Source organism: Lissotriton helveticus, chromosome 8 (assembly GCF_964261635.1).
Source record: "Lissotriton helveticus chromosome 8, aLisHel1.1, whole genome shotgun sequence".
Classification (NCBI taxonomy): Eukaryota; Metazoa; Chordata; class Amphibia; order Caudata; family Salamandridae; genus Lissotriton; species Lissotriton helveticus.
Window position 1 is genome coordinate 1,107,850,126 of NC_136069.1, and position 15,453 is coordinate 1,107,865,578.

The following is a 15,453-nucleotide window of genomic DNA, read 5'->3' on the forward strand; positions in this document are numbered from 1 at the left end:
GATTTCTGATTTAGATCTTTGAATTGGGTCGCCTTGATTCTGAGCATTCGGATGCTCACTCACGACACGAATGAAGTCAGGTCATTCTTGACTCTGACTTCACCCCTTCCTCAAGATGGCCGCCACGTTGCGCGAGGGGCGGAGTCCCCTCCGGGTTACTTCCGCGTCCCAATCCAGGCTTGGATTGTGAGACGACGGAAGCGCCGGAGGGACTCAGCAGTGGTAGGTTGAAGCGAGGAGCGTTGGCTCCCCGTCCCGGTCCATTTGCGTCCATCACAACTCTGGTAGGCACGCACCCCCTGGGTACTCCGCTTGAACGGGCTATGTTTTTGCGCTCTCCCCGCATACTGCGTGAGTATAAAAGGTGAGCGGATTCTCCGTGTAACATCGGGGGGAGGGAGTCAACAACCCCCATGGCGATACAATTTTTATGTAATGCTACTACTTACCGACCTGACAATGGTTGTGGCATTTGCAAAACCGACTTGTAACAGTCGTTACCGATGGTCTATCTGTTGGTACATTATAGGCAACTTCTTTGCCCAAGCAGCAACATGTAAATAACGAATGAGAACGAGTATTCTGAGACACATGAAACGGGTGAATTATGTCTCTCTATTTAGGTGACTCACCTTGAGGAGTCTCCAAGACGGATTCGTGATCAGCTGACACGCCGTCCTAGTTGATGCTCGCCGGTATACCCAGTTTTTGCGAGCTCAAGGTAATAGCCAGGGGCATGAGTGTGAGATATGCTTAGACTCCCATTGGTTCATCACCTTACCACAGCTGTGTTCTGTTGTTTTTATGTATGTATGTGCACAGGTTTCCAAATGGAGGATTAAGAATAAGAGACCCAACCATTTGCCCTGATGAAATTGCCACTGACAAGGCAATGAAACATGTTGGTCCAATTACAACATCAAATGGTATCAATTTAACCATTTTTTATAAACAGTGCAGTTTGGCAGCACCAGAATAAAATTGATTCAGCCAGCCAAACCTCACTATTTTATATATTTTTATGTTTTGCTGGTGTTGGGTGTAGGTACTTGTTAGTTCTGAACACATATCTCTATCCTACTAGGTAGTGTATCTGTACACTCCCTTCCTGTTTCTCTATCCTGTTTTGTGCACATCTTCTTTTGCACATTTTCATCCTCCTTGCAAGGAAAGCAACCGATGATGAGAAGTGGGTAAACCGGCCATTCATAGACCGGGAACCCCCTCGGGTGTTACGTCCGTGAGGTGCTTTCCTTGCTTTCACACATATTTTCTTTATGTGTTGTACTGTGTGCACAGTGTTGTTGGTATGTTTGAATGCATGTCTGGACCTGTAACGCAGCACTGACCTGATCTGGCCACTTGGTGTGTGGACGGGAGGTATGACCCCGTAAGTTACTGAGTCTGAGATTCATTACATGCAGGCTAAGAGGGCTTCTTGTTGTAGATTTGTTGAGTGGGGGACTGCCCTAGATAGCCTTTTTTTCCCCTCGTATCCCTTTTTGATTAACAGATTGAGTACGGCGGCTCAGCCGTGAGGATAGCTTTTTAAATTAGTTCCAAAAATTGTTTTAAAATAGACACAGCTACATATTAAGTGGTACGTGAGTTTAACAGCTCATCACGCATCTCCTGAACTCTACCTGAATATGAACTGTTTGGCATTTACCGACGAGCAGATTGCATTGATACTTGCAGGCCCACCCTTGCTAACTGACGCCCCTCTGAATGCGGAGGTATCGGCACGGGAAGAATGGGACAAGCTGAGCACACTTAAGAAACGCCAGATTCGCGTAGCCCTTCATGGGGCTCTCATGACTGAGTACCTTAGAGCTGGGGCTGCACCGCCTAGTCTCATAGTTAGGCTTGAGCCTAAGATTTTTCTAGAAGACAAACAGTTCCGATTTGATTGGAGTTGCGTGGCAAATAAGTGCACGCGCGACTGGCTCATCTTAATTATCAATACTGCCAAACGCCTCAGTGAAGCACTTTTGGTGGAAATCTTGGAATTAGAAGAGAGTCTTAACACCAATAGTGCCTTGTTAGATGCCAAGGACCAATTGGCCCGTATCCAGAGTGATTTGGCTGATTACAAAGCCTACTTGGTTAATCAGAAAATAATAGGCTTGAAAAAGAATTTAGAAAGGCATACTCACAAGTGGGCTTTTCCATATACAGAGGACGAGTATTACGAGAGGCCACAAGAACAACCAAGGGGCCAATATCAGTCCAGGAGGGGGAGACAGCAAGCCAATCGAGGGGGCCAGCAGGGATACAGACGCACACTGAGTAACTGGCAGTTTGACAACACCAGCAGTGAAGACGAGGAGGCATCAGATCGCCCATCCACCTCCACTGGCAACCGTGTCAACTTTGCTACAGGTGGCAAACCTGAAGACGACCTAGGAGCATTATTGCGAGCTTTTTTAGGTCAGGGCCCGGGGGGTCATCAGGGGAGAGGCGGCCAGGCCCAGAGAGGGAGAGGCAAGGGCAAAACACTACCAACATGGCAGACCTTCTCACCCAGTGTGACACGGAGCAGGGGGCGCACATTTCAGAAATGATTGAGTCAGATATACCTTCTACAGTCCCAGAGAATGACATCGTGGTCAATTTATCTAGCTACATACTCACGGCCGCCGAAAGGCGAGTACTAAACAAAGGACTTGGCTTCGTGCCTACACCTCAGCATGACTCATTCCTTTGCAGAACTGAGTTATCCGAAATGATGCGGAAAATCAAACTGCACACATTTTTCCATGATAAAGAGAAGACCCCGATGTCAGTGTTTGACACCAATTTACACCGGCCATCGATGTTTTGCCCTCCTACTTCGGCTGTAGGTCCTGAGGTTGCGGTGTTCGAGCAACGAGTGCTACACGAAGTGGAGATCCTGGAACAACAAACTCATTTCCATCAGGGCCACAATATGACCAGAGAAGATTGGCAAGCCGTAAAATCATTGCAACTGAATCCTGCGATTACCATCAAGCCAGCGGACAAGGGCGGGGCAGTGGTCGTGCTCAACACCGCTGACTACGAGACGGAGGTACTTAGACTTCTATCCGTCCGTACCAACTACAGCCCTATTATGCGTGACCCCTCCCCGGAACTCGCTGGTACCATCAAAAATCTAGTGGCGGATGCAGTCTCCAAGAAATGGGTTACCACCAAGGAAGCGGACTTCATTATCAATACAAACCCTCGCGTCCCGGCATTTTACATCTTGCCGAAAATTCACAAGTCACAGCGCCCCCCACCAGGACGTCCAATCGTATCTGGCATACAATCCATCCTCGAACCCTTGTCTCAATTCTCGGATTTCTTTCTCAGAGAAGCAGTCATCACTCAGAAATCATACGTGCAGGACACCACAGATATCCTAAACATCTTGAAAGATAAGACCTTTGACCCCGTGAACCAGTTCCTGGTCACGATCGATATCGAATCATTATATACCAGCATCCCCCAGGGCGCGACGCTGGTGGCAGCAGCTCGTGCCCTGGAGGCGATGGAATGGTTCTATGACACGCCCGTGTCTTTTGTCCTCCAATGTATAGAGCTAGCTCTCACGAGGAACTTTTTTGAGTACAAGGGACAATTGTACTTACAGACGTCTGGGACATCTATGGGGGCTACATTTGCTCCGAGCCTGGCCTGCATTTATGTAGGCCAGTTTGAGGAGAGTGTGATTTACCACCCCTCTAATCCATTCCTAAGTAACATCCAGGAATGGAAACGATATATAGATGACGTCCTCTGTATCTGGACAGGTACAGAGGACCGATTACGTCTATTTCTTGACTGGTTGAATCAAGCCGATGAAAGCCTCCGCTTTACGTGGTCAATCAGTAACAGCAAAGCGGTATATCTTGACGTAGATATATCAGTGCAGAACAAAAAGTTGGCCACGACTGTCCACCAGAAAGATACGGACCGAAACTCTCTTCTTCACTACCACTCTTTCCACCCACGTGCACTGAGGGACAATCTGCCGGTGGGTCAGTTTCTCCGGTACCGCAGAAACTGCTCCTCCACCGAGGCGTATGTAGACCAGTCCTCTGGTCTGGTCGACAGACTAAAACAAAGACAATACCCCAATAGAGTCATCAAACACGCAAGAAAAAGAGCCCTCAATACCCCTCGTGATGCCCTTCTTGAACGCAATGTAAAAACTAATCAACCTTGTTTACCTGTGGTGACAACTTTTGACCCACTTTCCACCAAGATCAGACAAATCATCCGGAAAAACTGGAATCTACTGGACACTCCTAATGATAAGATGCCAGTCCCGCGCTTCGCATTTAAAAGGGCAGCGAACCTGCGCGACAAGTTGGTACATACAAGGACGACGACTAGTAACCCTCAGACCAATTCTATCCCGGCGGGTCACTACCCCTGTGGTGGCTGCTCTGTATGCTCACTGACCACTGCAACCAAAGAAGTTACACTACATAATGGCAAGACGTGGTATCTGACCAAATTCAGTAACTGTAACACCACACATGTTATCTATAGGATTACCTGTACTTGCGGGTTACATTACATAGGCCTCACAACACGTAAAGTGAAAGTGCGCATTCAGGAGCACCTTAGCACCATCCGAGCTAGAAAACTCACAACACGTCTGGTCCAACATTTCATAGAAAGAAACCACGGGCCTAGTGATTTGCATTGGACAGTACTAGAGAAGGTGATGGGTAACACATACAACCTAGACGCAATACTTGCCAAAAAGGAAGCACGCTGGATTTATTCTGAGAAGGCTGACAAAGAGGGTCTTAATGACTCTATCGAATGGAATAAAGTGAGCAGGCGGTAGATATATTGCAGGCCCGTCTTATACGAATATTCCAACCTGGCAGCAGCTTAGATTCAGTACGGCCACTATATTTTTTCTATATTTTTTCTCTATGTAATGGGGTGGCTGTCCGGCAGTCGGAACGTGGCATTGTATCACTCTGCCTGGCACGAGCATGTGCTGTGATCCCTGATGGCCCCTTTCCCTTGAACGTCTATCTGCCGGTGGGTTCTGTCTGCGACCGGCACTGGCACACTCGATTGGCTTGTTCACAATAAATCGTCCACAGAACGGTTTATTAAATCCTACTCTTTAAGAACAAACAGTGTTAGATTTCTGATTTAGATCTTTGAATTGGGTCGCCTTGATTCTGAGCATTCGGATGCTCACTCACGACACGAATGAAGTCAGGTCATTCTTGACTCTGACTTCACCCCTTACTCAAGATGGCCGCCACGTTGCGCGAGGGGCGGAGTCCCCTCCGGGTTACTTCCGCGTCCCAATCCAGGCTTGGATTGTGAGACGACGGAAGCGCCGGAGGGACTCGGCAGTGGTAGGTTGAAGCGAGGAGCGTTGGCTCCCCGTCCCGGTCCATTTGCGTCCATCACAACTCTGGTAGGCACGCACCCCCTGGGTACTCCGCTTGAACGGGCTATGTTTTTGCGCTCTCCCCGCATACTGCGTGAGTATAAAAGGTGAGCGGATTCTCCGTGTAACATCGGGGGGAGGGAGTCAACAACCCCCATGGCGATACAATTTTTATGTAATGCTACTACTTACCGACCTGACAATGGTTGTGGCATTTGCAAAACCGACTTGTAACAGTCGTTACCGATGGTCTATCTGTTGGTACATTATAGGCAACTTCTTTGCCCAAGCAGCAACATGTAAATACCGAATGAGAACGAGTATTCTGAGACACATGAAACGGGTGAATTATGTCTCTCTATTTAGGTGACTCACCTTGAGGAGTCTCCAAGACGGATTCGTGATCAGCTGACACGCCGTCCTAGTTGATGCTCGCCGGTATACCCAGTTTTTGCGAGCTCAAGGTAATAGCCAGGGGCATGAGTGTGAGATATGCTTAGACTCCCATTGGTTCATCACCTTACCACAGCTGTGTTCTGTTGTTTTTATGTATTTATGTGCACAGGTTTCCAAATGGAGGATTAAGAATAAGAGACCCAACCATTTGCCCTGATGAAATTGCCAATGACAAGGCAATGAAACATGTTGGTCCAATTACAACATCAAATGGTATCAATTTAACCATTTTTTATAAACAGTGCAGTTTGGCAGCACCAGAATAAAATTGATTCAGCCAGCCAAACCTCACTATTTTATATATTTTTATGTTTTGTTGGTGTTGGGTGTAGGTACTTGTTAGTTCTGAACACATATCTCTATCCTACTAGGTAGTGTATCTGTACACTCCCTTCCTGTTTCTCTATCCTGTTTTGTGCACATCTTCTTTTGCACATTTTCATCCTCCTTGCAAGGAAAGCAACCGATAATGAGAAGTGGGTAAACCGGCCATTCATAGACCGGGAACCCCCTCGGGTGTTACGTCCGTGAGGTGCTTTCGTTGCTTTCACACATATTTTCTTTATGTGTTGTACTGTGTGCACAGTGTTGTTGGTATGTTTGAATGCATGTCTGGACCTGTAACGCAGCACTGACCTGATCTGGCCACTTGGTGTGTGGACGGGAGGTATGACCCCGTAAGTTACTGAGTCTGAGATTCATTACATGCAGGCTAAGAGGGCTTCTTGTTGTAGATTTGTTGAGTGGGGGACTGCCCTAGATAGCCTTTTTTTCCCCTCGTATCCCTTTTTGATTAACGGAAGTACTGCAGAGCCAGTCGAGCTGTATTCAGTCTTAATGCATCCTGCTGTTACTACAGCCATAGCTTGCCAATGTCCTCGCTGAACTCTGATGCAAAGGTCACTGCTGCTCTTTGTTCACATCTCTTCTAAACCTTAGGTATCCATCCTTTATTGTCCACAAGCTGGTGGGCATTCATGTGCTTGGAAAGTCTGCCTTTGTTTCCTCTACAGAATGTCAACATCCCCTTGGTCTCTCCCCATGATCACTTTCACTGCGCTGGTGTCACGTGCAGAGAAACATGATTACAATGTAAATAAGTATTCAATATAACAATAGCTGCAATGCTGATTAACACGGCTGAGCTATGGGCAAGTGAGGTGGCTTTGAGGCCCATAAGCACTCTTTTTGCACTGGGGCTATTGTTTCATTTTGAGAAGGCAGAAAGGTCAGCTTAAATGTATTTCTGAAACAAAGCTATCTCCATTGGAGTATCATTGTGTTTTGGGGGGAATGAAAGGTTAATGTAGACGACAAACACAATTTAATAAGTAAAACTGGTCATTATTTGTTACAGAGTATTGCTTTCCACATAAATATTGAACATTTTATGTAACCTTTAAACTGTGCCCATTTTTCTGCACCTGTACAGTTGGTAAGACTGCAGTTGGCGGGTCCCAACAGATCAGGGCAGAAGTCGGGAGAGGACTCAGCACTGTGCTGCTGGTCAGCCTTGAGATGCAGGAAAAGCTATGTGAATTCAATTCCATTGTGTCATACAGCTTGCTTGTGGCTGCTTATTAGATCATCAGTACAGCCTTATGTTACAGAAAGTACTGAATATCTAGGGAGCTGCTGGTTAAAACTGAGGTAATGTGCAGGGCTGTCGTAACAGCATTGTAGGCCCCGGGCAAAGCAGTGCACTGAGCCCTGCCTGCACAACCACTCACAGGAATACAAATGTTTAACTGAATATTTGTGTTAAATTCTGGTCTGCATGGGGTTCTATGCTCATGGGGCCCCGGGCAACTGCCCAGCGTGCCCATGCATTAATAAGGCATAAGTAGTGTGTGGGGGTCAATTAGAACGGAGAGATTGCAGGTTACGATTGAGTTGCAGTAGGAGAGCTGTGCATATGAATGCAACTTGTGTAAGAGAAGCAATCCATAATGAAACCACCACACACCTACACTCCCCTGCCGCAGACGGTCAAAGCACTGCCAGATATAATTCAGTGCATCCTGGACAGCATGCCCCTGTACATTCTTGTAGACTGAGTAAAATACACATTGGGAGTCTGCACAAAGTGGCATTACACTGGACAGATTTACCTCGAGTTCTATAGCCTTTTTTTTAGCAAAGTGAAGTTTAAATTGGACTGTAAAATCCATTATCCGACATAGTTTTTAAATTATTTTCAAGGAGTTGAACCCCTCTCCTCATCAAACCTACCTTCATGTAAGTAAGTGGGATTGTTCTTTCACTGCAATCCATATATGGGTTGTGCCAGGGGTGCAAGTGGGAAGTGCCAGAGACAAAATTGGGTGGAGCCAGTTGTAGATATGGGAGGCCTGGTAATGCTTTATTGTACATGGTTATTTAAAACCGTTACAATGTGGAAAAGAGTTCAGTTAATAAAACAAATAAAACAAAGGTCAAGTTTGTACATATTAAGACAATAAATCCTTCAGTAAAAAACGTACTAAGACAGCAGCATCAAAGTTAAAATAAAGTATGATTTTAGTTAGGCAGCCTATTAGTCATAATAATATGTGCTGTAAGTTGTTCCTTGTTGCCGGCAGAGGGGTATTATAGTAAAGTGCCAGTGCAATAAGAGAATTTTAGAAAGTGCCACTTCAAAAAAAAACATATTTGCATTAAAAAAGAAAAGGTGATTAGTTATGATGACTGTTCGGTCTATTCCTGTGATGTGGTCAGTGTTATTCAGTATAGTTCAAAGTGGCTGTTTGCTTCCAGCATTGTCTTTCACCCAGTAAAAATCAAGGCTTGGCGGGTGGCAACATGAGGTAAAATTCAGGGGCCTTGATCATGGCCCTTCTGCTTGATTTGGACCAAGAGATGCAGCATGTTATTCATCCTCACCAAATGACCGGCACAGGCTCGACCTTAGTGCAAGTGCGCTTTGGATCTCGATACTCGATGGGCTGATGCGATTAAGTGCGGTGTTCCTGAGCAATCTCAGCAGAGGATTTGGTGGAAACTGGATAGTCCATCCGTTGGGTCCATATCCGGGAGGCGGCTGCTTCATAAAGAATGTAGGCATCTGCATAAAATGTATTTTAATAAATGAAGCACTGGATATTATTATGATCAATGTATTTACTTTTGAAAACCCTCTATCTCCACTGAACGAGTTAGTACATGTATCATGCACTGCTAATTCAGTTAAAGAAAATCACCCATGATGGCAGCAACAATCATACCACCAGTTGATTGATGTTTTATACTTGCTGCAGTCATCTACTTTAAATGAAAAATATGCACTCACACAAAAACATGAAACCGAAAGATGAGTGCTGTTTTTAAATCCTTAATGGGAAATCTAAGCACATATGGCAATAACAAAAGCCGAAAATTGTAAAGATATGCATGTTTTCATTCAATGTACATCTGGAAAGTTTACGCCCCACCACTTTCAAATGTTGCAAGTCTCCACTGACTGCAGCATAATATCAGTGGGTCATTAGCAAGGCAATTTTCATAACAAGCACCTTTAAATACTCTGTGATTCAAGTTTGCAAGCAGTATCTGATAATATCTGTGATGGGTAGTCTAGAATGTGGAGTATCAACTACTTTGAAGCCCATCTTAGAGGTTCGGTGACTTGTGCTATTTACACATAAATCAGCTGGGGAATCTGATTAAATTTTACATTCTTTGAAGAAGTTTATGTTATGCAAAATTAATTTATGTATATACAACTAAGGTTAATTGTATAAAAAATAAATATATATAGAGAAACTTATATTCGATTTGTCTATACATATTTATAATTGTGCTTAATTTATTGGTAAAAGTTAAATAAACATAATAAAAGACTTCAATACTTTCATCCTGCAGTTATAAGAGTCTTGATAATACGATACTGACTTTTAAATATCTAGCTAGGAACCTAATACATAAATTATGTGTGAAAATTATGTTGCCATATGTACTCCTAATATTGAAAATAATAAGACTGAAAAGGAACATGTCTCCATGAAAATATATTATACACGGTCATGTGGCTATCTTTAACAATATGTGTAAGCAATACAGGAGATGCTTGCAAGCTTTTGTGTGTGTTCATCGATTGTGTTACTTCTGTGCTAGAGTCTTACTTCTACCTTTCATGTATTGATGCCCTATGGGCCTGTGTTGTTGTCATTGAAGTATCTTAAATAGGTCTGTGCTTTTCCTTACCTCCAGGGTGATGTTAGTTTTCAGTTGCTGTTCTTCATGTCCACTACATCCCCCCTTCCCTTTCTTGTTATCCTATCCCATATTCACTTGACAACATCCTCTTCATTGATCTTACCCTGTATCAATGAGATGAGAACGTTACATTCTTGTCCAATAACCTATATTCTTCTTCCACTGCCACATTTATCTTCTGTTTTGTATATACTCAACAGTTTTCTTTCCTATTACACCTGTTCAATGTAGGATTGGTAATGCATGTGGTTCTGCCATAAGTGCTATGGCGCACAGTGGACTATGTTGTCCTTTGTTATCTTATATCTGTGGTCCCAGCGCTAACTCACACGCCTCTTTATAGCTCCTAAACATTTTCTCCCTAATATTTTGTCTGCCAGGTGTCACTCCCATTTTGTTCTCCCTGTATACCATCCCACCATCAATCTGATTTGGTTACTTAGCTGCACAGTAGGCCTGAACCCTTCAATTTAGGGCCTTTTGTCTTTGGCCAAAACCTCATGTTGCTCCCTGGCACTGTGTTAACTATTACATGTTTTCAGAGTTTGCTCTGTTCTAGTGCGCTCTCTTTAGTAAGGAAGGAGAGTGGTAAGCCCCACTCAGGCAACAAGCACAATCTTTCTCAGGGTTAACTACAAAAGCCGCTAAATTCGCCTGTGTTTATGCTTTGATTTCTTAGCACAAAAGCGGTCAGGCTTACCTTAGAGGTGATGTGTAAAGTATTTATACAGTTTAAATACAGTAATAAAGTAAAAACACCACAAAAGAAAAATTCCAAACAAATTTTGAAAAAGTGAGGAAACTGTAATAGATCTAATGATACCAGAACAACAAAGGTCCAATCTGTGGAACGGGATATATTGACTGTTAACATTTTAGCAGGAATGACTCCTAAAGCACAAATTGCTAACTGTGGTTATCTAGTTGTGCCACAACGAGACAAAGTGACATGTTCAAGCCCACTGCAATGTAGTGTGGGCCGGATACTGGGACCAGGTTAGTTCCAGTGAGAGTTGTACCTTATGTTCTGAATGTGAGGCTTTGCGCCGCTCTGCATCAATTCCGATCAGAAGCAGGGCAGTACTGTGATGTGAGCACCTCTTAGGGATCAGAACTCACTGCAGGAAGAGGATAGCAGCAGGGCTCAGGTAGGTCCAGTTGCAGGTCCTGGTCAGTCCAGTGCAGCAGTTTAACTGGGGATTTTCAGGGAGAGCTCTCAAGCTTTTTGTGTTCCTTTAGATTCGCATAGTCTCACTCCAGTCTTCCTTTCCAGACAGTAAGGCAGTCCTTCAGGCAGCAGGGCAGTCCTCTAGCAGGAGGACAGTTCTTCTTCTGTATTTTCCACAGGTCCAGGAGTCTTCTTAAGAGTGGCTCTGGAGGTCCAATATTTATACTTAGTGCCAGAGTTTGTAGGGGGGACTCCCTGTCCCACCCTTACATCTGGTTCTGGAAAGTTCTTCCCCTGACAAGGTTCCTAATGATGTGACAGTGACAAAAGGCAGGGAGACCTGGTGTTAGATTCCTTTGTGTGTCCAGGGGACAAATCACTTTGAAGTGTAGGTTGGGCCGGGCACAGCCCTTTCCAATCATCCTGCCAGACATGCCCATCCTGTCCACACTAAAGACGCTTTGTATCACTGTATGGAAGAAATGCATAAACACCAATAAAGCAAATCACAGTCACTTGACACATGACACTGGCATAAGGCACATTTGGTTGGAACAAGAAAATGGCAACTTTCTAAAAGTTGTGTACAAGAAAAAGTGCCAATGCTGATGGTTAACACTCACGCAGACTTTGAATTTTGTGAGAGTGCAAATCAATTAACACGGCCATCACTTACTTTAAGTGCTGCATGCCCACTAGTAGCATTTCATTTTAATGACCTGGGTACATATAGTACCATTTACTAGGGACTTAATTAAATGTGCCAATTATGTGTAGTTCAATTTTTCCATGTTTGAAGGAGAGCAGTCCTAATGCAAACAAAAATGAAATCAGTAAACACGAGGAGTAAAAGAAAAAAATTTAAGGGGAATACCGCAATAAAGATGTCAGATCTAACAGGTTGGGTCAATAAAAGCACCTTGAAAACATTTTGTATTTATTTTTAATGAACCTACAGTATGTAAGCCTTGGCAGTATCTTGCCACAGACTAATAATGGTGCTAGAATTTTACCTTCAACTGTAGATAAGTTAATTTGATGTTGATGAACATTGCTCTTTCTCTTGAACAATCAATTTATAATACAAATCTATTTGACAAGGAGCTCAAACAGTGTCTAAACGGCCCTTTTTAAAGTACAAATGCAAAAATGTGTTTTGTCAAAGTCCATGGAAAAGGATAAAAGACAAAAAAATGTAGGTATCCTCCTAATGCTCAGCAAGTATATAGGTACCGTTACTAGCTGACCAATGAGTGTTTATGGTAGGATCAATTTGTTAGTTGAGTTGAGGCAACATGTAAACCTTCAGGCTTAGAAAAGATTTTGGAGCTACAAAAGGTCATGCAAGCCTGGCAGCTATATGCTGAGTGTGTTCCATGGTCTTCAGAATGATTCTTGAAGTGGAAGCCCTTGCTGAATGGTGGGTGAAATTATTCTTAGTTAGGGAAGAGAATTAACTGCATGGTCAGTAGATATATGCTTGTGAGTTAGATGTAATTTTTGCGGCTTGTCACAGTGCTGTAAAAATTCCAGCATGATAAAGCTGGGCTTGGTTTGGTGGAGCCCCCGGTGAACTACTTTTACGGGAAACAAAACATGAGAGGGGGACAGAGCTAACAGTGAAGGCTTCACCTTGCTGGGTTAATGCTGCTATTCCATTTCATCATGTTTTTCTGAATCAAATATAGAGTTTTGTCAAGCATATTGGACAAATGGCTTGTAAAACAATGTATGTAATGGAAATAAAGTATCCTAAAGTTTTGTTGTCAATTTTCTATAGAAGAGATTAAGGGATCTTAGTTCTCTTAAAATCAGTTGTAATAGTGTTCTCACAATAGTCAAGATATTCCCATTCTCTGTAGCATTTTACTTATTTGGAAACCTAGGAATACGTGATCAGCTCCCTCTTTCTCTGGACCGTTTTCAACCTCTTGGAATTCTGGCTTTGGGCACAGAGTCGCGCAGTGCACAAACAGTGCCTCCATCATGTTTGCAAGGTCAGGAAACATAATCTGCCAGTTCTTTGAATCATGGCCTGGAGAAAAAGCTTAATCAGCGGTAGCAACTTCTTTTTTAAGGTCCTCTGGCAATAGACTCATAGAAATTCTTCTAGAGTTAGAGGTAGGCATGATTTTCCCAATCATGGATAATTCAATCCAATCCCTAAAATGTTCTCACACTCTACCCTTTCACTTTCAAAACAGTTTAATGGAGTTCCTATTCTGGGACTATGCCCACAGGTACCATGATCCTTCCTACATTGCTTTCAGGTGATAATTCAACATAACTGAAGTCAATATTGTAGCTAGGCAATGTCCTTTTACCTTTAACTCCAACCTTCACCAACCAGTTAGATCCTAGTCAATCAAAGGCATTCTGGTAGCATCTTCTAACACTACCCCTTGATGTCCCACAGAAGAGTGAAGACACTTAATACTTTTTTTACTTTTTTGTTGCAGTTTTATATAGTGCATACGTGACCCGAAGATATCAGAGCGCTTTACATGACCACCAACTGCATTACATCAGACAAATTAATTTTTGTTAGCCAGGTGGAGCTTAAGTAATTTGCCGAGAATCCCATGATGTTGAGTGTTCGCCAGCTTTGAGGCCGACTCCTCTAGCCAGTGCTATACGCTAACAAATATTCAAGCAATAAGCCTATGTTATTCACTTTCACCCCCTCCTGCCTTTGTGAGTTTTCTCTTTGAAGCTAAGGTTTGGGAGATGGCTAAGCTTGGCACAGGCACAGCATTCAGAGGTGGGGAGTGGTGGAAGCCCTACAGCTACAAGTATGAATACTTGATTAGTTCACTTCAGCTCTATGATCCACATGATATTCTATATAAACCATATATAAAAGAAGCATAGCTATCCCAAAATTGATTGAAATTGGGAACTTTTCAAGCCTAGTTCAATCTAGCATGTCATAAGGATGGTAACTGTTTCGTAATTACTGCTATTGATAGTAAAAAATATTTTAAAGTTGACCTAATGAGGTACAGGTCTTGCAGCATAGCTGTCAGGAGTCAGTGCAGCTTTTTAGGTTGAAGGACATTTACTTTCAAATATAGGGAAAATATCCTGCTACACAATTCTGTAATTCATGTAATACAGCAGACAGGGTGGTCTAGACCAGTTCTGTTATATTTGTTACCAGCCTTAGGATTTTGCATACTGTTAGGCCAACCTCATACTCGTGGTGCTGCAATAGAATAACAAAACATATGATCATGGCAGAGTATATGTGATTAAAGTCTTTTCAACAGGTACTAGAACACATCACAGGTCAAAATTCATTAGGTCTCTGATGTAACATAGGACAAAAACGAACTACGCAAATCAAAATGCATATCAAAACCCAGTCCATTTGTCATTTTTTATGCAGCATCTAAAATGTTTCCTTGGTTCATTGAAATAGACTGTAGGTGCTTGTCTCATGAGGTACTATATCACCCAAAAATTTGGTTCTGACAACCTATTTAATTACAAAGAGATCAGTCATTCAATGTGAACTCCAAGTATAAGGGTGTGCTGTGTATGAATTTCAGAAGTCACGCAGATAAATGCCTGGTATCAACATATATTCTTGCAAACATCTGTTTCCCTTAATCAGGTGTGTGTGTATGCAGATTGACAATTACATTGAAATTTTAATTTAATACAATGTAATCTTTTTTATTTATGGACAACATATTTCCATGTAATTCCTTTCCTTTCATCACACTTCTTGTGAGCATGAGGAACATTGTTGTATTTGTGATGCAACCCTTGTTAGGAGTTGTCCCCCTGCGCACAGCGTGAAGGAACCAAATATGGGTTCATTAAGTTCAAACCAAAAAATGCAATCAAAAAGTTACATTTTCTGAATTCTTTTAATGACTTGTAGTCATCTTCAAGATGTATTTCAAAACATCACGTAGATGATGCTCCACGGGTCTTTAAATTATAAATGCATCAATCATTGTTCAGCCCCAATACATTTCCGGCATGACTCCTGCCCTTCATCAGGGAAAGATTCTGTAACAAAGAAAAAAGGGTGTGGTCTGAGTGAGGGAAGAATCCCTACAAATCTTACAATAACAGTGCAAAGCGAAATCTGATTCAAGATCCACAATTACATGCAAATAAGCATGAGAAAAATGAATGCAGTCAAAGAGATTGTGTGGTACACGTAAATGTGAAAGAGACCATTATAAACGTGAAGAGTGATTCAAAGTGCTGT

General features: G+C 42.9%; 1 protein-coding gene across 1 annotated transcript in view; it reads left to right on the top strand.

The window, feature by feature from the left end:
• The window catches only part of LOC144773129 (parapinopsin-like), a 1,885,416-nt gene that overhangs the window by 150,784 nt on the left and 1,719,179 nt on the right, over positions 1 to 15,453 (top strand). The gene's annotated exons all lie outside the window — the stretch shown is intronic.